This window comes from Dermochelys coriacea, chromosome 10 (assembly GCF_009764565.3).
Source record: "Dermochelys coriacea isolate rDerCor1 chromosome 10, rDerCor1.pri.v4, whole genome shotgun sequence".
Lineage (NCBI taxonomy): Eukaryota > Metazoa > Chordata > Testudines > Dermochelyidae > Dermochelys > Dermochelys coriacea.
The window spans coordinates 22926830-22949009 of record NC_050077.1 but is presented as its reverse complement, the minus strand read 5'-3'; the positions used below and the strand labels follow the sequence as shown (position 1 = coordinate 22949009).

Sequence of the window (22180 nt, the reverse complement as noted above, 5' to 3'; positions counted from 1 at the left end):
AAGGCACTGCTTTTTCATGTCTTCTGAGGTGAAGTAACTTGGGGGGGGGGTCTCTGCCCTTCTCTTTATTGTCCAATAGACCTTTGAAAAAGTCTCTCTCTCAAAAGTTTATTGATCATGCTTCAAGAGGCAGGCAGACTTCTTGGGGTTGCAGTCTCCATTCCCCATTGAGATTGCTAAATGATCACTTTTCCCCCACTTGCTTTTCCTGATGGCTTTGTTCGCTTGGTATGCAAATGTGCTTTTCTTTGTCATTGGTCACACCTTGCTCAGTTTACATGGAAGACATATTCAAGGAGGTGGAACCACATTCCATGTCTAGAAAAAACAGTTTAATCAACTCCCTCAGACATGCTTGTTTTAAATACATTTTAATAATAATACCAGCACTTCTCTATAATCCTCTGTGGATTGATCGTACTTACATCATGCAAGAAAATTAATGATCAGTGAGTTATTAGTTTTCCAATGACATATTACATGCCACCTTTTAGATACAAATAGTGAGTTGGGTACACTGAGATGATTAGAAAAGGAGTACTTGTGGCACCTTAGAGTAACAAATTTATTAGAGCATAAGCTTTCATGAGCTACAGCTCACTTCATCGGATGCTCACAAAAGCTTATGCTCTAATAAATTTGTTAGTCTCTAATGTGCCACAAGTACTCCTTTTCTTTTTGCGAATACAGACTAACACGGCTGCTACTCTGAAACCTGAGATGATTAGGTCAGCTGAAACTCACTGCTATATCCAGGGAATCCCTTGCCTTCTGACACAGGAATGCTTTTAGAGTGACAGGGGCATGGAAACATCTAATCTCCTAATTAGGTATTATTTTGTTGCCTAACTTTTTGCTTTATGTACCATGTCCAACAACTAGGATCACATGGCAGAATGAATATGACAAAGAAAAAAGTCCCTGAATGACTTTTGTTCATTCTCTGACTAGCAGGTTTGCCTTGCATTCTTGGTATGTCCTACCTAGAGTACTCTTGAAACACATAAGTCTCAACTTCTAGCAAGAAAGATTATTTTAAAGGGATTATAGTTCTCTCCTTTGATCTCAGAAAAGAAAGTTTGTTCTTTCAGAGGAAGGGTAAACAAGGAGCTAATCATAAAGTCATGTAACATGAAAAGAAAAGCTGTACTCGTGGCACCTTAGAGACTAACAAATTTATTAGAGCATAAGCTTTCGTGAGCTACAGCTCACTTCATCGGATGCACCATAACATGAACATAGTGTGGGTTGATGTATATCTCAAAGGTCTGTAGACATTGTTAAAAGGTGCCTTGTCTCACTGTTTGTGTTTGCTTATGCAATGGTTTGGCCTGTGAGATGTGAGAAACTACTTAACCTAACACGGCTGCTACTCTGATACTTAACCTGTGTATCTTCTGTGCAGCTTGAAATTCTCTGTAACGGAGGCACACCTAGATGCTGGAGAGGGCAGAGCCACATTTGACCTGTGATCTTTTGGGAAATGTAGTTTGGTAGCTGGAGCCCACATCCTCAAGAGGTAGTTTTCTCCTAACTTCCATTGAAATCAGTAGGAGTTAAGTGCCTAAAGTAAACATCTTTGAGGATCTGAGCACAGGTGACCAGCTTGTTACAGACACTGTGGTTACAATGTTGCCAATTATTGTTAGTTTTGCAATATTTGCTGTTTTTTTTTCTTGAAACTCCACTTTTGAGAAGATGTGATTACATCAGAATGCAGTGTATAAAAGGGGAAATGAGTTGCCTGGTTTGTTTGCAGAGTATAGGAGTTATTTGCAAGCAGGGGAAAGGAAGTAAGATAATTAACCTTCTACAAAAGGGGCTGAGTGAACACCCAGGGGAAAGGGTCTAGGCACTGCTGGTGATAATGGGGGAGTAGGCAGGCAGCAGCAGAGGGTTTAATATTTGTGAGCTATAAGTAAGTTAGCAGACCAACGTAGCTATGCTGACAAAACCCCGAGTGTAGACACAGCTATGTCAATGGAAGTATGCTTCCGTCAATGTGGCTAATGTCATTCGGGGAGGTGATGTTCCTGTACTGTCTACAGTAGGGGGCTATGCCAGCATAGACTCCATAGTGTAGACAGCCTAAATCTTACACCAACTTGTATAAATAAATATTTGGGGAGGGGAAGGTGAAAATGTGCTAAAACTTTTTAATCACCCTTTTGTTGGCATTAACACTTATTTCTTAAGCTGTCCCTTTCCCGTGATTCAAGATTGTAATCGTAAACAAGCACCGAAGCCTAAAAAGTGTTCTGAAATATTTAACACGTTCTAATTTAAAAAGGAAAGGGAAAAAAATGATCTTATGGATTCTGCACAAGAGTGGGATTGGGGGAGGGAGAGTTGTGTTCTGTTCCCAGCTGTGGCACAGACTTTCCAGGTGTCCTTGGGCAAGATGCTAAAGTCAAAATTTTCAGTTGTCCCCTGGCTTTGAATGCTGTATGGAGCTTGAGATACCGACATCAGATTCTTTTTTCAGAGATGTTGCTTATCCACAGCTCTCACAGATAGACTTATGGGGGAGTGCTTGGCATCTCTGGCTATCACCTCTGGGTTGGCAACAAAACAAACATGTAGAACCTCAAAATTAGTGGACACTTAAAAATGTGGGTCTTATCCTCTCTGCTTCCATACCCTCCTCTAAAATGGAGGTAACAATACTTGTCTTTTTAACACTCATGGTGGTAAGCACTAAGCTTCTTGGATGGCATGCACTGTAGAAGAATGAATGATGACTTTTATAACGAATTGGATACTGAGAAGGATATCAGCTATCCATAACCAGATAAAGTAATCTAAAACGGGGTAACTGCCAGGTCTAACTTCATGATTTTACCTGAAGGATATGCATACATGTGTGACCAGAGCATAGAAATGTCTCTACAATATATAAAGACTGACTTCTGTAAGAGGCTTTTTTAAAACAAATAGTTACAGGAAGCTGTATCTCTCAAAAAAAAGTAATATGCAAAGAAGATGCAAGTGTAAATGTGTATAAATGTCTGAGAGAGACAACAGCAACAACTAAAAATGAAACTAAGATCAGGGTACAGCAGGTTACAGAATGCCATAGCAGATGAGCACCCTATTTTGACATTCACATTATGTGTGTAAAAGAAATGAGATTTGCACGTGTGACTTGAAACCTCTCTGCTCATTGACAGCTAGGGGGTCACATGTAGGAATTCTTAACTTCATTAGGTTACCCATGGAAACCTGTTTGAGAACACACAACAACAAAGCTGGTGACACACAATGTCTTGGTCTGAAGTTATTGCACATAATGCATTTGTCTACTTATGAGATGACATGATTTTGTTTTCCTCTTCTGCATAGGCTATAGCACAGAATATATACTAGAAGTGACATGTTGGAACTACTATGGAAAGTTAAAAATATATATTAACATCTGTTAACCGGTTCTTGCAGCGTTTTTGCAATGAGTGCTATTGTATGAGTGCTACATAAGGTCAAGGGTAGGTTATTAGGGTTAAGAACACAAAACAGGAAGAGGCTGATAGTTGCAGCTAATGTATCTACTTAAGTATTACAGTGGCAGAGAACCTTATTTTCCTATTGCTGCAGCTGAATAACGCTTCCTATGTATACATGTCACTGATGAAAGGGCTAGAGCTGTGTGATAGTGAAAGATGATGAAATATGTAAACCATAGGTGTGCTAGAGTTAGAGCGATAGATTTGACCATTTCCTGCAATAGCCTGGCCAAACCTTATGGAATTGAGATAAAATGTATTGAATTAAGTTTAATACCTTTGGGGTTTATTTATTAAAAATTGAATTGTGTATGTGTTATTGTGGAATTGTACACAACTTCTGTAGGAGACTGACTAATGCAATCTCTGGGAAGGATTAGGAACTTCAAAGGACTTTTTTTGAGACATAATGTGAAGTGGATTTCCTAGGAAATAGTCAGGGTGAGGGGAATGTAAATAATTCACCTTAAAGTCCATCCTTTTGAATCCTGCACCTTGAGAAAAATCCATTGTCCACTAGTTACATGCTCCTGTAAATGCCATTTCAAAGACCCCTGAACTGTATAAAGGATGGACCAGACTTTTCATAAGTGTGCTGGTTCTGACCTGAGGTAGCTATGAACTTGTGACCATAAGAGACACCCCTTTGTGGGTTCTGAAGAACTAATCACCTGCCAGAGCCCATGACGGAGTTAGGTGGTCTCTGGTAAGTTTATTAGCATGCATATAGGTTCTTTTATTCTTTGTAATATGCTTTCTCTGTAATGCTTTTACCCAAAGAATAAATAAGCTTGCACAGAAAGAGCTAGCTACTGTAGCATTCCCAGATCCCCACTGCCACAGCACAACATCCTAGAGAGACTGATGGGGCTAAATAATAGCAGTCCACATACCATAAATCTGTACTCCATGAGGGGTTTAAGTGAGGAAGAGGGTAATTCATACCTAGATGACCTAATAACCTGGGATTTCATATGCACTGACTAACTGCCTTGTCTGGCATCTGCCTATTATGGCAGAACAAACACACACTTTACCATTCTTGACACATCTATAATAAAGATGTCTGCAAGTGACATATACTGTCTACAGTTAGATTTACACTTGCAAGAGCCTTTGCACTAACCCAAAATCCAGGAACTGGCTCTGTTAGAATGTTCTGTTTACATTACTTTCCATATTTGTAAAAAGGAATACCTGGGAGGCTTTGTAATGTCCTGAATCTAGTAAGAACCCTGGTCTCGAGGAGGTGTCAGGACTATGATAATCCTTTAACTTTTCCAATGTGATCGTTTTTTAGAACTAGGTATCAGAACTTGTTCTACCACTAGCCTAAGAACTCAGTGCAAAACCATGTGTCTCCTTGCTGCCTTAAAGATAGAAATTAATTTATTATTTCAAAATGCTGATTTTAAAAAATAAATACATAATTTAGATTGCTGAAGAGTTTGTATAATATAGATTCTGTACTGATTTTTTTTTAGTTTTCTTGATGAAGCAGACAAGACTGAATCGATCAAAAAGGCAGTAGCAGGATATGAGAAGCAAAGCAGTGTTTTTAAATGCTTATGTGTAAGTAAAAATCTAGCCACAGAAGGAAGTTACAAGATTGCACAGGGTTTGCAAAAAACGGAAAGCCGTTTACAGATGGGAAATATATATTGTGACAAAGCTCTGTCCTTGCCTCCGTGGGTCCCACGTTTCCTGGTGGATTTCGCTAGCCTCAGAGACTCACTGTGACCCTCCACGTAACCCTTCTCTCTCTAGAGACAAGGGTCACAGTCTACTGAGCCATTTTCATCATAAACCAGCGAGGGAGGTGAGGAGAAGTTATCCTTCCTTGCACAGTCTCTGTTGTCTCCTAGTCTCAGTGATTAATCAGGGGGCAAAGGTGAGGGGAGGGAGCCCAAGCCCACCCTCTACTCCGGGCTCCAGCCCAGGGACCCTAATAGTATCAGCTATGGTAGTTGACCTTTTAGAAACATGACATGTACAATTCCCTGGGCTACTTCCCCCACAGCAGCCCTCACTTCCTCAAGCTCCACTTCACCCTTACCTCAGGGCCTCCTTCCTCATGCCTGATATGGTGTGTACTACTCAGCCTCTCCAACAGCACAACTTCTTCCCACAGCTCATGACATGCACACCCACCTGACTGACTGGGAGGCTTTTAACTAGTTTCAGCCAGCCCCTGATTGGCTTCAGGTGTCCCAATCAACATAGCATTTTTCCTGCCTTCTGGAAAGTTCTTAATTGGCCCCAGGTCTTTTAATTGACCTGGAGCAGCTTCCATTTCACTAATCCTGGTACCAGGGATTTGTTTAGCCTGGAGCGAATCTCTCTCTCTCTCTCTCTCTCGCTCTCTCTCCCCCCCCCCCCCCGACTCTCCCATAACCTTCTAGCTTGGAGGGAGGTGGGAAGCTGCTACTCCTGCAGCTGGGCTCTAAGCTCTCCCTGCTGCTCCAGCTGCTCCCCTGCTTGGGCCAGACACCACCCCCCCACCCCGCTCTCTGCTATCTGGTTGCTGGACCCCCCACTCTCGGGTGCTGCTACTGCTGCAACTGCAGCCCCGGGGGGGGGGGCTGCTAGCCCACTCCCCAGAGAGGAGGAGTGAGGGACCCCAGCCACTGCTGTTGTGGACACCACCACCACCACCACCACCTGAGAGGGGTCCTTTCTGCCTGCCTGGACCACCACCTGGAGTTCCTGGAGCTGCTGCTGCTGCAGAGGCCTGGAGCTGCTGGAGCCCGAGGAGGAGAAGAAGAGGATCATCTACCAGTGGGGGAGCACCTAGAGACTTTACAGACCACCGTGGCGAGGGCCTAAGACTGAATAATTTTCAAACTGTGCTCTTGTAGTGGGGGTTTTGACTGTGTTTCCAGGGACACAGGGACACAGGGGGTATGGCGTGGAGCTGCCCCCCAATCCATCTGTGTGTCCCGCCAACCCCCACCACTACTACCACCGCTGCCCGCTCCACCACCCGCATCTGCCTCAGCTCCTGCCTCTGGACTCAGCTGCTTGCTTAGCTTGCCACGCCCTATTTCCACCCTTTGGGCCAGAAGCAGCAGCCAGCTTAAAAAAAGACTTTGTGCAAGTGCACGTGCGCACATGTGCCCCCACCCCGGACTGCCTACTCCCCAGCTTTGCCCTTTACTACCTGCCCCATTTGCCACTTGTAGCTTTGCCCCCCCTTTTGCCCCAGCCCCCTTACTAGCTTCAGTTTGTTTGCCTGCCCCCATTTCCTTCTGCAGCCTTTGTTTGTTTGCCCCGCCCCAGCCTCTGAAGCTAGCCCCTTGGTTTCCCTTTTCTACCTCCAGACCGCCTAGCCCCTCGGTCCGTGTGCCCATGCCCCCTCCCATGCGCTTGTGCAATTCCCCATTTTAGTTGCAACCCTCTTCACTGCACCCCAATGGTGTTGTATCCCCCCTCCCCTAGTGCACCAAGAGGAGCTGGAATGCCACCTTGTGTCGGTGACTGACCCCTAACCCGATTGCCCCCCGTCCAGCCCACCCCTTTTGGTGCCCTCCTCCCCTGCCTGCAGCCTAGCGGGGAGGAGTGGTTGACCTGCTTCCCCTCTCCCCTCCTCCTTCTGGTGTCCCCCCTTCCCTCCTTGCTCATGATGGCGGCGGATGAGACGGGTGGGACCCCTCCAGCAGCCCGAGCTCCCCCTCCCCCGCCTACCCCTCCGTCACCCTCCCAAGCTTCTACCTCTGCTGCTGAACCATCTGCCACTGCCCCCGCTGGGGCACCAGCAGCGACGGGCACCGGGGTGACCTCCACTGCTGCCACGTCTCTCACCCCCTCAGATTCAGGGGGAGCCCCCCCAGCCGGCGGGAAGGGCCAGGGGAAGAAAAAGGGGAAAGGCCCCGCTAAAAAGACCAGGCCCTTCATGGCAGGGGCTGCCCCCAATGCCCCGGCCCCATCTCCGGCTGGGGCGCCCCTCCCCACTGTTCCCTCCACCAGCTCTGCGGGTGTCCCTCCCCCAGCCCCCAGGGAGTACGCCCAGGTGGCGGTAGCCCCCCCGCCTGCCGCTACGTCATCTCTCCAGCCCACCGCCTCCGCTACCATCTATAGCGGCCGTGGCCCCTTTCCTACCATGACCAGGAAGCATGGCGTTTGTTGCCTCCTGGTGTCCGCCTCACCCCACGTGGAGACCTATGTGCGGGCATTGGCGAGGGTGGTGGGGCCCACGGCCATTGTGGCGGCCTCCAAAATGTATGGTAAGGTCGTCTTCTTCTTAACATCGGAGGCCGCCGCCCAGGAGGCGGTGGAGAAGGGCCTGGCGATGGGGGGCGTTTTTGTCCCCTTAGAGCCGCTAGAGGACCTGGGCGTCCGCCTGGTCCTGACCTCTGTCTCTCCCTTTCTTCCTAATGCCGCCCTGTTACCCGCCCTCTCTATCCTGGGGAAGCCCATCTCTGTCATCAGCCTTCTCCCGTTGGGCTGCAAAGACCCCGCCCTCCGTCATGTCCTCTCGTTCCGCCGGCAAGTGCAGCTTCAACTGCCGCCGGTGGCGCATGACGGAGAGGCACTTGAGGGGTCCTTCCTAGTCCCCTACCAGGGGGCCCGCTACCGGGTTCATTACTCCACGGGGGAGACCCGGTGCTACCTTTGCCGGGCGATGGGGCACGTCCGGAGGGACTGCCCCCTGGCCCAGGAAGGAGGGGCATCCGGGACCCCCGAGCCCCGGCAGGGCACCGGCCCCATCATCGCCGGCACCCCTGGCTGCCCGGCGCCTGAAACCACCCCTCCTCCTTCCCAGTCCACCATTGCTCCCGCTCGGGCCCAATGGGCACCTCCCCAACTATGCCCAGATGAGCGGGAGAGCCCCGCCCCCGCTGCTTGCAATCTGGCGGGGCCTGTGGAGGAGGGTGCGGCAGGGACACTGCCGGGTATGGGAGAGGGCCCGCCCCAAGGGGAATCTTCCCTCCCTTGTGCTGCTCCACCGTTACCCCCTCGAGTCCCTGAGCCATTGCTTCTGCCCCCTGACACAACCCCTGCTAGCCAGCCCCCGGATAATGCATGATGATGCCATTCCCCGTAGGGGAAGCGGGGCAAGCGGAAGACTCGAGCTCCGCTCCTCCCATCTGACGCGGAGGCCCCCCGGAAGACGAGGAAAGGGGGCACTGATGCCGAGCCTTCCGCTCTACCCACGGGTGTGTTCCATCCACCGGTGCCAGCTGGGGAAGACGTGGCAGCACTGGAAGGCAGCATCTCCCCTCCACGGGAGTCCCTCTTCTCCAAGACCCCCGAGGCTCGATCTGAAACCTCAGTGGGCCCCGAGGCAACAGTAGCATCAGGTGGCAGCGGGGAGAATCCCGAGGTGGTAGAAACTGATCTTCCATCAATATACGAGGAGATCGAGGCCCTGGGTCTGACCCCGGTTACCCAGGGGGAGGACAAACCTATGCCAGTGGGCCTCGATATAGGCAACTTCACTCCAGCCTCCCTTTCCCCATCCTCCCTCCCCCTAACCGTTGCTTCCGCTCCCACCTCCGAGGGGCCCCTGGACTCCTCCATAAACCCGGCTGCAGATGGCACCCCACTGAGAGCCGCCGAACCTGTTGAGGCGACGGCCAGTGCCACACGGCCGGGACCTGAGCCACCAGGGGCACCCGTCATTGGTGAGGAGCATTCAACCTCCTTCCCAGGAGAGGGCCCTACAGAAGAGAGTCCACCCACTGATGCCGTGGCTGCCAAATCCAACATAGAGCCTGCGCCCAGCATCACTGAGAGCCCTCTCCCCACCCAAAATCTCACCTCTAACCTTGCCCCTGCCCCTGTCCCTATCCCGTCCACATCCCGAGATGTTATTGCCCCCCCTGGGGCTGTCTCCTTCCCCTTGCCAACAGATGACACCCAGGGAGCGGCCTTTGTGTTTACCCATCCCGACCTACCAGGGGCTGCTATCCTCCCTCCGCCGCCCCCTATCGCCCCAGCATTCAGGTCAACTCATCAGGAGCCCCGTCGGGGGTCCGCACCCTGTCTGCCCATCTCAGTGGGCCATGGGGCTGTACCAAGGGCCCCGTCAGGGAGTAACCAGACCATAACCCCAGCCCCCCATGCGCTGCGAGAGGAGTTGCGGGAGTTTCTAGAAGACGTCCGTGGCTCCCGCAACAAAGTCCAGCTTGCCCTCCAGCGATGGGGGGACTTTAATCAAATCCTCCGGGCCACAAGGGCCCTCATGGGGGAGGGTAAAAAGACCAGGAGGCAGGGCGCTGCGGCCTACCAGCGGGTCCGCCTCTTCCGTGACTCCTTACTCACCTACGGGGTGGGTCACGGACTGCTGCGCAGACCGCCGGGAGCCACGAGTATCCCTGCCGGCGAGGATCCCCCCCAGCCCTCCTCATGGCACCCTTTACCATCGCAACATTGAACACCCGTGGCTGTAGGATGGGTCTCCGCAGGTCCCAGGTGCTCTCCTTCCTTCGGGAGGGGAGGTATTCTGTGGTTTTCCTGCAGGAGACCGATATGGATCCGACCGCCAAAGACAGCTGGTGGCTGGATTGGGGGGACAGGGTCTACTTTAGCCACCTCACAGTTCGTACGGCTGGAGTGGTGACCCTGTTCTCCCCCGACCTACGGCCCGAGGTGCTGGGGGTCAACGAGGCTGTGCCGGGTCGCCTGCTGCACCTCCGGGTCCGCATGGAGGGGCTCGTAGTCAACCTCGTCAACATCTATGCCCCAGCAGCGAGCCCGGAGTGGCTGCAATTCTAGCAGCAGGCGTCCACCTTCCTCGGCACCTTGGATCCTCAGGAGTGCCTGGTCCTGGGAGGGGGACTTTAACATCACCCTTGAGGAGCGGGACCGCTCGGGGACTGAACAGAGCCCGGTCGCCGTCACCGTCCTCCAGGAGATAGTCGAACACCACTCCCTGGTGGACGTCTGGCGCGACCACCACCCGGATGACACTTCCACGTTCACCTTTGTCCGGGTGGATGCCCATCGGTCGCGCCACTCCCGGTTGGACCGCATTTATTTATCACGCTTTCATCTTTCACGAGCCCACTCCTCCAGCATCCAGCCGGCCCCATTTTCTGATCATCATATAGCCACCGTGACAACCTCCCTCTGCGCGGAGAGGCCGGGGCCAGCCTATTGGCATTTTAACAACAGCTTGCTGGAGGATGCGGGCTTCGTGGCGTCCTTCCGGGACTTCTGGCTGGCCTGGCGAGGGCAGCGGCATGCCTTTCCCTCGGCGCGGCGGTGGTGGGACCTAGGGAAGGTGCATGCCCGGCTCTTCTGCCATGACTACACCCGGGGCGCTAGCCGACGGAGGGATGCAGCGATAGAGCTGGAGAGGCGTCTGGCTGCCAGCCCCGAGGATCCACCCCTCTGCGGAGCGTGCCGGGAGAAGCGGAAGGAACTCCGGACCCTTGAGGACCATCGGGCCCAGGGTGCCTTTGTTCGATCCCGCATCCGTCTCCTTCGGGAGATGGATCGCGGCTCCCGCTTCTTCTATGCCCTGGAGAAATGCCTTCTTCTATGCCCTGGGGGCTAAGAAACATGTCATCTGCCTACTGGTAGATGATGGCACCCCCCTCACGGATCCAGTGGAGATGTGCGGGAGGGCGAGAGCCTTCTACGCAAGCCTTTTCGCCCCGGATCCGACCGATCCTTACCCTTGCAGAGTGCTTTGGGAGGAGCTCCCGACGGTCAGCACAGGCGACCGAGACCGGCTAGAGCTGCCTCTCACTCTGGCTGAGTTCTCGGAAGCCCTCCATCGCATGCCCACCAATAAATCTCCGGGCATGGACGGGCTGACCGTGGAATTCTACCGCCCAGACCTAGTCACCGTCTGGGTCGAGTCTTTGCAGAGCGGGGTCCTCCCTCTTTCGTGCAGGCGAGCCGTGCTCGCCTTATTGCCGAAGAAGGGGGACCTCCGCGATTTATGAAATTGGCGTCCCGTCTCGCTCCTCAGCACGGACTACAAAGTCATGGCAAAAGCCATCTCACTGCGGCTAGGGTCCATGCTGGCGGATGTGGTCCATTCAGACCAGACCCACACCGTCCCGGGCCACAGCATCTTCGACAAACTATATCTGGTCCGGGACCTATTGGAACCTGAGTGTAGGGATGGTCTGTCGTTCGCCCTCCTGTCCTTAGATCAGGAGAAGGCATTTGACAGGGTGGATCACGGGTATCTCCTGAGCACTCTGCAGGCGTTTGGCTTCGGACCCAGGTTTGTGAGTTTTCTCCAGGTGCTGTACGCTTCCGCAGAGTGTCTGGTCAGGCTCAACTGGACCCTGACCGAACCGGTCAGCTTCGGGCGAGGAGTACGGCAGGGGTGCCCCTCTCGTGCCAGCTGTACGCTCTGGCGATCGAGCCCTTCCTCTGTCTCCTCCGAAGGAGGTTGACAGGGTTGGTGCTGCGGGAGCTGGAGCTGCAGCTGGTCCTGTCGGCGTACGCTGATGACGTGCTCCTCGTGGTCCAGGACCCGGGTGACTTGGCACGGGTGGAAGCTTGCCAGGCCATCTATTCGGCAGCCTCCTCCATGCGGGTCAACTGGGTCAAGAGCTCTGGCTTGGTGGTAGGGGACTGGTGGCAGGCAAGCTCCCTCCCACCTGCGCTTCAGGCCATCCGGTGGAGCACAGGTCCGCTGCTCTATCTGGGCGTTTACCTTTCTGCCATGCATCCCTCTCCACCGGAGAACTGGCAGAATTTAGAGGGCAGGGTGATAGAGCGGCTTCAGAAATGGACAGGACTACTCCGGAGCCTCTCCCTTCGTGGGAGAGCGCTGGTGCTTAATCAACTAGTCCTGTCCATGCTCTGGTACCGGCTCAACAACCTGGTCCCAGCCCCGGGTTTCCTGGCCAACCTCCGGACATAGATTCTGGAGTTCTTTTGATCAGGACTGCACTGGGACCCTGCAGGGGTTCTTCATCTACCTCTGGAGGAGGGAGGGCAGGGCCTAAAATGTCTGCTCGCTCAGGTCCATGTCTTCTGCCTCCAGACCCTGCAGAGGCTCCTTTATGATGCAGGTAGTCCGGCGTGGAGCATACTGGTGCATGCCTTCCTGCGCCGCTTCCGAGGGCTCCGATATGACCGGGAGCTCCTTTATCTCCATCCGAGAGGTCTTTCGTGAGACCTCTCCGGGCTGCTGGTCTTCTACCAGGACCTCCTCCGGACCTGGAAACTCTTTACAATGACCAAGTCCGTGGCGGCCACCGAGGGGGCAGATCTCCTCGCGGAGCCCCTGCTACACAACCCCCAGCTCCGTGTGCAGGTGGCGGAGTCCCGCTCGGTGCACCAGAGGTTGATCCTGGGAGAGGTCACAAGAGTCAGAGACCTCCTGGACTATGACCGGGGAGACTGGCTGGATCCCCTGACGCTCGCTCAGCACATGGGGCTTTCCAGACCTTGTACTCCCCGGCGCATACTTCAGGAGGTGAAGGCCGCTTTGCCGCCCGCTGCTCGGGTTCATTCACGAGGGCACGCCCCGCCCACCCGTTACCCCTGGCCCACCGGACCTTTTAATTGGACCCCTGCCTCGTGGACCCAACCGACCCCTTCACCCCTTCACTGGAAGCCGGCTGCACGAGATGCAGCCGGTCTGCTTTCAAACCGCGCCAAGAAAACATCTCTACACACTAATGCTCCACACCCTTCACGCCCGCACCCTCGTGTCCCGCCGCGATACAAAATGGCGGGACCTCCTGCCACCTTTGGAGGGTGAGGAGCCCCGGTGGGCCAGCCTATATTCCACCTTAGCCCCAAGGCCCGCCGGGGATGTCAGTTGGCGGCTCCTTCATAGAGCCGTGAGCACAGGCGTGTACTTGGCGCGGTTCACTTCAATCCCAGACACCTGCCCCTTTTGCGGCATGAGGGATACCCTGGCACATGTATACCTGGAGTGTGCCAGGCTGCAGCCCCTATTCCGACTCCTCACCAATATTTTATTACATTTTTGGTTGCACTTCTCCACTCACCTTCTCATTTATGCACTCCCTATCCGTGGCCCCACAAAGTCACGGGATCTCCTGGTCAACCTCCTCCTGGCCCTAGCTAAAATGGCCATCTACAAAACCAGAGTGAGGAGGTTGGCCAATGGAGTCTCCTGTGACTGTGGGGCCTATTTCCGATCCTCGGTCCGTTCACGTATCCGGGCAGAGTTCCTCTGGGCGGCGTCCTCTGCCTCCCTTGACCCCTTTGAGGAGCAGTGGGCGCTGTCCGGGGTTCTCTGCTCGGTGTCCCCGTCCGGTTCCCTTCGTTTGACCCTTTGACCGCACTCCTGTCCCTGTTATTTTATTAGTTATCCCCCGGGATTTTTTGGGTATCTAGGTCCTGTGGATCCCCCTTTTAGGCTGGGGGGGGATCCTTTAGCGGTGAACGGGCTTCGCCCGCCCGCTTCCTGGATCCCAATAAGACTACTTTTCTATAGCCATCTGGTCTTGCCCCGTCACAATATAAAAAGTTTTTCTCAGCAGTTCGGAGGTTTTGTTCAATGATTTGCCAAATAAGGATATGATCGTATCGAAATGGCAGAAAACCCTCCCGAGTTTTTGACCAGGCGTGGGCTGGTGCGGACTCCAGGAGGGAGTTTGGGTGCAGGAGGGGTCTCCAGACAGCGCTTACCTTGGGGAGCTCCCTGGAGGGGTCAACATGTCCCTAGCTCCTAGGTATGGGGCAGCCAGGCAGCTCTGCTATGTTTGTGCTGCCCACACCTGCAAGCACCACGCCCGCAGTTCCTATTGGCCCCAGTTCCTGGCCCGGGGGAGCTGTGGAGCAGGCGCTCAGGGTGGGGGGCAGCGTGCAGAGCTTCCCTAATCTCCTCTGCACCTAGGGGATGCTTCCAGGACCCACACGGAGGTAGGGCAGGCAGGGAACCTGCCTTAGCCCCACTGTACTGCTGACCAGACTTTTAACGGCCCAGTCAGCACCACTGACCAGAGCCTCCAGGGTCCCTTTTTGACCAGGCATTCCGGTTGAAAACCGCATGCCTGGAAACCCTAATTCCCACTGGGGCACCTGGCATTGGCCACGGTCGGAAAACAGGATACTGGGCTAGATGGACTTTTGGTCTGACCTAGCATGGCCGTTCTTATGTTTTTATGATGCTCCACCCGAGAAGTAGATTGCTGTCATCAGCAGCATGTGGGCAGTCTGACCTAGTGGTCAAAGGAGGAGTCAGGCTAGGTCAGATACTAGGAGGTCAGAGTACAAGACAGGCCAGAGGGCAAAACCGAGAGTCAGGTGTCAGGAGGCAGGTAGGGTCAGGTTACAAGGAGATCAGAAGCAGGAGACAAACTTGAGAACAGAACCACAGATTGGTAATCAAAGTCAGACTGGGTCAGGATACCAAGAAATCTAGGAGCAGGAAGTACGCAGTCCAGAGCACGGTCGATCCCAGTTGCATGAACAACTTCCTGTTCCTGTGCTGGGTTTAAGCAAGGACAGTTGACCGCTCAGGGCCTCCACTGTTCTGGCAATCAGGTCCCAGCACTGGGGCGTCTCTGAGTTCAGCTCCTGTTCTGACAATAGTTAGCAGGTCGGAACCTGCTGACGCAGTGGTTCCCAAACGTGTTTGATCCCGCCCCACTTCTTTGTGTCTGTTGTCATTTATGCCCTTTCCCCCACCCCCAGTACATATACCATTGCCCAGAAGATCAGAGAGCAGCGGCTGCTGGGCAGGCACCCAGCTCTGAAGGCAGCACTGCACCAGCAGCAGCAGCATAGAAGTAAAGGTGGCAATGTAAAAAGTGATATTTGTCTATATCAATCACTTTTCGCAGCAGACGTAGCACCCCACTGCCATCCTTATTTCTGTGCTGCTGCTGCAACCCCAGGGCTGACAGCCAGAGCCTTGCTGCCCTGGACTGGGCTGACAGCCAGAGCTCTGCCACCACCTCCAAGTGAGCATGGCAAGATTGACTTTTTGTGGGCCCGATGCCAAACATATTTGTAGGCCCCATGGGGGAAATAGGGCATGTGATGGGGGGTGGACCACAGAGTGACGGCCAGTTGGGGGCAATGAGACTCAGCGCAGTGGGAGTGGCCCCACTCAGCCCAGCACAAGGACACTGTTCACAAACCCACAACTGCTAGATGCACACTGGCCCACCCAGCCCTGTACTGCCAGCATGCCCCTTCCACATTGCCCTCCTGCCCAATGCCCTGCCCTTCTGCCCAGCACCCCCTCACCCAGAGACCTCCCCCACAGCTCCCTATGCCCAATGCCCCTGGACCCGCTATGCCAGCACCCCCTGCCCAGAGACCCCTCCCACTGACCTCTCACCACAGCTGCACAGCACCCTGCACACCATATCCCTTGTCCAGCTCCCCCACCTCCAGACCCCCTACTGTCCAGCACCCCCTTCACGAGTCTCATCATCACAGCTGTACAGCGCCCCACATTCCTGAGAGAATTCTGCATCAAATTCTGTGCGTAATATTTTAAAATTCTGCAATTTTTTTTTAATAAATAAATGTGGAAGCTCTACCATGGCAGTGGAGAGCACAGGCCACTGGCTGCATGGAGGTGGGAGATTACCCTGCAGCCTCCCCCGCCCCCTGGGACAGGGACTTGGCAGTGAGGCTGAACCTGACCCTGACACAGTACAAGGGTCATGCCTGCCATAGAAACACCCTGGGGCCCTGCCCCTATTTTGCGCCAAGCACACCAGATGTGGGCAGGGAGGCTCAGCCTGGCAGCAAGATCCAAGTGCAGAGCGGCTGAGTGTGGGGGGACCCAGATGGGGGTAAGAGGGTTCTATGTGGGGCAGTCTGGGTGCAGGCAGCTCAGTGGGGGATCTGGATGCACAGGGAGGTTCCAGGTGCAGGGGCAATGGGAGTCTGCAGGGGGACCAAGTGAAAGTGGTTGGAGCTCAGCAGGGGGAGGGGTCTGGGTGCAGGGGAGGTGGGATTCATTTGGGTGGGGGTCCAGGTGTAGGTGGTTGGGGCTCAGTGGGGAGGGTGTCTGGGGGGGCTCATCAGGGTGGTGCAGATGCAGGGGAGATGGGGCTTCTCAGGGTGAGGGGTTTGATGGGCCTGCTTAACAGGGTAGCCCCAGCTGCTGCCAAGGGGATCTGCATGCTGGGTCCCTGCTTCCCCTATCCCCTTCTCTTCCCCATCACTCCATCTCCTCCCCATCCCACCCCCTTCCTCCCCCACTGCCTTTTCCCCTGCCCCCACTTCCCCTTCTCTTCCCCATCCCATGCCCCTTCCCCACCGTTCCATTTCCTCCCCAGGTTTGGGGGCCAGGGTAGAAACTAACCCCCCAGCACGAGCCGGCAGAGCAGACTGGGGCTCAGTCACTCCACTTCCTGCCACCCAGTGATTTCAGGGCAGACCTGACCCCACACTCACGGGAGTAACCCAGCCCCAGCCTGCTCCACTCTTCTCCCCTGGCTCCACCGTCCAGTGAGTGCAGGGCATGCCCAATCCCTGTTGCAGTCCCTCGGGACATTGCTCAGGTGAAGGGATGGAGTGGGGTTGGGGCTGGGGTGGAGCAGGGGCAGGAAGAGGCAGGGTGGAGCAGGGCAGAGGCTTTGGGGAAGAGGCAGGGTGGGGATGGAGCAGGGGTGGGGGCAGCTTTCTTGGATGGCTCAGTTGGCCCGGGGATCGGGCTGGCCAGGGCCCCTTCTGACTCTGGGTCTGCCGCCATGGTAAACCCGGTACTGCAGGTGAAGGATTGGGAGCGAGAAGGAGCCCAGGTGGCAGGGCTCCAGCAGTCAGCCCCTGGTCTCCAGCTGTCCCCTTTATTCCCTCCCTCTGCCTCCCTGCTGTGCACAGCCCTTCTGCATGAGCCCCAGCCACACAGTCAGAGCTCTTAAAAAATAAAATAAAGCCACACAGCTCACAACTCCTTTGACACATTCCCATACCTCCAATAGTTTGAGAACCCCTTTGCTAGGACCAAAGAGCCCTTAGGACCAAAGTTCAAGACCCACAGTTCCTGACAAGTGCATCATGGAATGGGCTACCCAAATACCCTGAGATAATCTGTTTCAACACAGAAATAATCCCCCCTCCAACCACACACATCTAATTGTCACTTGGAACCCGTATGGGGTATCAAACAAATACAACCCAGTCTTGACGTGGACCACAGCCTAAAAGAAATCTGTCCTGAACTCCCTCTTTTGACCTTCAAACAATCCTCCCAGCTCATCATCATAAGCAAGCACCCCCACACACCAACTCAAAGCAGCACCAGAACAACAGATGTAAAACCTATAGATATATCTCCACTGCTATAATGATCAACACAACACTCCTTTCAAGATCCCTGGGTCCTACATATGTACCTCATCCAGTGCACTCATTGCCCCAATAACAACTATGTGGGTGAAATGAGACAATCACTATGATCTCAAATAAACTCACACAGAAGTGATTAAAAAACACCATACCACCTGTGGGTGAACACTTTTTACAAAGTGATCACTCTATATCTGACTTCTCAGTCCTCATCCTCAAAGGAAACCTGCATAACATCTGGACAATAGCAACATGGGAGCTTAAATTCATAATTTTGTAGATACAAAAAATCATGCACTGAACAGAGACACTGGATTTATGGCTTATTACAACAATCTAGAACCAACTTAAACCGCCTCCCCAACTTTTTTTTTTTCCTTTCTCCCCTATGACTGGAGAGGTGTTAATACAGGGGTAGCCAATCTGTGGTTCTGGAGCCACATGCAGCTCTTCAGAAGTTAATATGCAGCTCTTTGTATAGGCACCAACTCCGGGGCTGGAGCTTCAGGCACCAACTTTCCAATGTGCCAGGGGGTGCTGACTGCTCAACCCCTGGCTCTGCCACAGGTCCTGCCTCCCCTCCACCCCTTCCCCCCCTCCCTTGAGCCTGCCGTGCCCTTGCTCCTCCCTTCTTCCCCCCAGAGCCTCCTGCACACCACAAAACAACTGATCAGGATGTGCGGGGAGAGAGGGGGAGGCGCTGATCAGCCGGACTGCTGGTGGGTGGAGGCGCTGGGAGTGGGGGTGCGGGGAGCTGATGCGGGGACTCCTGATGTATTATTGTGGTTCTTTGGCAATGTACATTGGTAAATTCTGGCTCCTTCTCAGGCTCAGGTTGCCCACCTCTGTGTTAATGGAACATTGCATTTTGAATGGTCCCTTGAAATATGTGTTAACTATTTATACTGAACAATTTGTTCCACCTTGTATTTAGCTGTGACACTCTGAGCTTCTTTAGACTTAAAACTCAGCATTGCAACTACACCACTGCAGCTGTGCCACTGAGGTGAGGGTATGGCTACTCTATATAGCTTACAGTGGCACAGCTCAAAGCAGATGGGAGCGAGCTCTCCTGTTGACTTAATTACTCCAGGCTCCCAGCAAGTTCTGGTTGCCCCATCTCACCCGGGCCATACTCACTATGGCTAGGGCTGTCACTGTGCTCTATGACTTCCAAGGGAAAGTGAGAAAGTGGTGCTTGTAATTTGTTTGGATCAAGGGGTGTAAGTGCACTGACAATAGGACCTCTGTCAATTGTTTCTTTAGCAGCTGCAGATGTGGCCTTGAAGGTCTCTTCAAGTACAGTGGTGGAGTGGCTCAGCTGGTAAGACAGAGAAAGAAGAGGACTAAGGAAGACATATTCCAGGAGATCCTGCAAGCCTCTGGTGCTTCAGATTGCAAGCAGATCGCTTGGACGGTGGATATCAATGACAAAATGCAGAGGAATAATGAGAACAGGAAATACAGGCAGCAAGAGATGATGGTGCTGCTGAGGAAGCAAACAGACATGCTTTGGTCTCTGATTGAACTTCCGGCTGAGCACATCTGTGCTCACCTCCCCTGCAGCCCATAGACTACTGCATTCCAGGACTTCCGTACACTCCCTTTCCATCCCATTCCATGCATCTTCCAGGACCCCAACAGTATCCAATGCACTCCACCCCCCAGGAGAGTACACACAATGACAGCCGCACATACACCACCAAGTCTATAACACAGGGTGGGCAAACTTTTTGGACCAAGGGCCACATCTGGCTATAGAAATTGTATGGCGGGCCATGAATACTCGGGAGGGGATGCGGGAGGAGCTGAGGGCTCTGATTGGGGGTGCAGGCTCTGGGGTGGGGCCAGAAATGAGGAGTTCAGGGTGCAGGAGGGGACTCTGCGCTGGGGCAGGAGGGGGTACAGGGGTGGTGAGGACTCTGGCTGGGGGTGCAGGAGGGTGCTCCGGCCTGGGATCAAGGGGTTCAGAGGGCTGGAGGGGGATCAGAGCTGGGGCAGGGGTTTGGGGCACAAGGGGAGGCTCAGAGGTGCAGGCTCCCGGTGGCACTTACCTCAAGTGGCTCTGGGAAGCAGCGGCATGTCCCTCCTGGCCAATGAGAGTTGCAGGGGCAGTGCTTGGTACGGGGGCAGTGTGCAGAACGGAGCCCCCTGGCTGCCCCTACACATAGTAGCCAGAGAGGGCCATGCCGCTGCTTCCAGAAGCCGCATGGAGTGGTCCCCAATCCTGCTCCCCTGCTGAAGCACCGGAGCAGGGCAAGCCCCAGAACCCACTCCCTAGCAGGAGCTCGAGGGCCAAATTAAAAAGGCTGGTGGGCTGCATCCGGGCTTTAGTTTGCCCACCCCTGCTCTAACAGTTGGGTGTCTGTGCGTGTGAATTCCCTGTTTCTTCTTCTTTAAAGATACTCTCCCCTGTATGTGTAAAGTTTACCTCAGCATTACATAGGTATTTTTGCAGTGGAGTGGAATAAAAATCTCCTTATGGAAACCGAATCTATCTTTATTATTCTGCAGCATATGATGGCTTCAGCTAACATTCACAGTCAACAGCTATACGTGCATTTGCATTGTCATATAAGGCACAAACCACAATCATTACTGAGATCATACCACAGTGCAAAAAAACTATGCCAGGCTCAACACATTACAGCAAAATACCTTACTGTGGCTCATTCTTAAAATGTTCCTTCAAAGACTCCCTGAGCAAAATAGACCCCCATTGAGCCATTCTTATAGCCCTGGTATCTGGCTGTTCAAAATCAGCAAACAGCCGATCCACCTCCAAGCTCCACCCTCGGGGAAATTTCTCCCCCTTTACTTCACAGATATTATGAAGTGCACAGAAGGCAGCGATGACCATGGGGATATTCTCCTCAATGAAGTCTAATCTCCTGAGGAGACAGCACCACCAACCCTTCAAACAGCCAAAGACACATTCAACAGTCATTCTGCATCTGCTGAGCCTGTTGTTGAAGCATTCCTTGCTGCTGTCAAAGTGGCTGGTGTATGGCTTCATGAGCCTTGAGAGTAAGGGGGAGGCTGGGTCTCCCAGGATAACTATTGGCATTTCCACATGCACAATGGTAGTCTTCTGTTCTGGAAAGAAAGTCCCTGGTTGAAGCTTTCTGTACAAGCTTGTGTTCCTAAAGATGCATGCATCATGCACCTTCCCTGACCAGCCCACGCTGATGTTGGTGAAACGACTCCAGCAATCCACCAGCACTTGCAAACCATAATAAAGTAGCATTTTCTCTTGATGTATTCTGTCACAAGGACCAAAATAGAATATGCATGCCATCTATTGCCCCACTGCAGTTATGGAACCCCACTGTTGCAAAATCATGCACTATTTCATACATATTGCCCAGAGTCACAATCCTTCATAACAGGAGGCAATTAATGGCCCTGCACAATTGCATCACAGCAATCCACATGGTGGATTTCCTCATCTCCCAACTCCATACTAATTCCCAACTGATGTAGCAGTATGGCATTGCCAGCTTCCCCACAGCGATCACCACTCACTTCTCCACCATGACTGCTGCTCTCATTTTGGTGTCATTGCACCAGAGGGCTGGGGTAAACTTCAAACACTGTTCCAGGAAGGTAGCCCTGCATATCCAAAAGTTCTGCAGCCACTGCTCATCATCTCATACCTGCAATCCCACTAGTTAGTGCTTGATTTTCAAGCCCAGAGCCAATGGTCCACTGTGTGCAGCTACTCCATAAATGCCAACAGCAATCCTGAATTGTTTCTTTCCATGGTACACAGCAATGCAGACACCAAGGCATTGTCATCAAATTCACAGCTCAGGAAATACTGCAGGATCAGATGCGTTGTGCTCATAATGCTCAGCACAATACTGGAGAGCAGTGCAGGATTCATTCTTTCTGACAGATGGTGGTGCACAGTTTACAGGGGCTGTTGAAAAGCAGCACAAAACATACTAGCATGCACATGCTGTATGCTCCTTAGCGTCTTTGAGCATCTCTCTGCTCCTCCAGGCTTTCTAACATTTCTTTAGTTTCCTCTGCCAATTCTGCACACATTCTCACTCTAGATTCTTTGGCCCTTTCCAAGCCACACTTTGCAATTCTAACAATCAGAGTTCTGTGTCATGAGGACTGGTCTTGTCTCTATGTTGTCTGCACAAAATTTTTAGTAAAACTATCTACCATGCTACTGCTAGTGGGACTATTACTGTAGACCAGCGTCCAGAATATTAACCAGCATGTTGTCTAACCCTGCTCAGAACAGTTCTAGATTATATTCAGAGCCATCCTGTCCGTAGAACAGACTTGGGCAACTGCCCCAGGCCCCGTGCTTTGCGGTGCCCCACATTTCAGGGGGATCCGTGAGGGGCAGGAAGGGCCGGGGGGCTAGTGGGGGCCTGGCGCTAGCAGCAGGGTTCAGGCCCAAGCCCCGCACTTACTGACCAGAGCGTTTATTTCTTTTTCTTGCCCACAGCCCCCTGGGCTCG

The 22180-nt window shown here is 53.0% G+C and overlaps 1 long non-coding RNA gene across 1 annotated transcript in view; it reads left to right on the top strand.

Annotated features, from left to right (window-relative positions):
• LOC119862197 overlaps positions 1-19551 on the top strand; it is a 35207-nt gene extending 15656 nt beyond the window's left edge. Inside the window, exons 2-3 of the long non-coding RNA XR_005295198.2 lie at positions 4985-5072; positions 18966-19551. This is a non-coding gene — a long non-coding RNA (uncharacterized LOC119862197). The remainder of the gene's footprint in view (positions 1-4984; positions 5073-18965) is intronic.
• The last annotated feature ends 2629 nt before the right edge of the window (positions 19552-22180 follow it).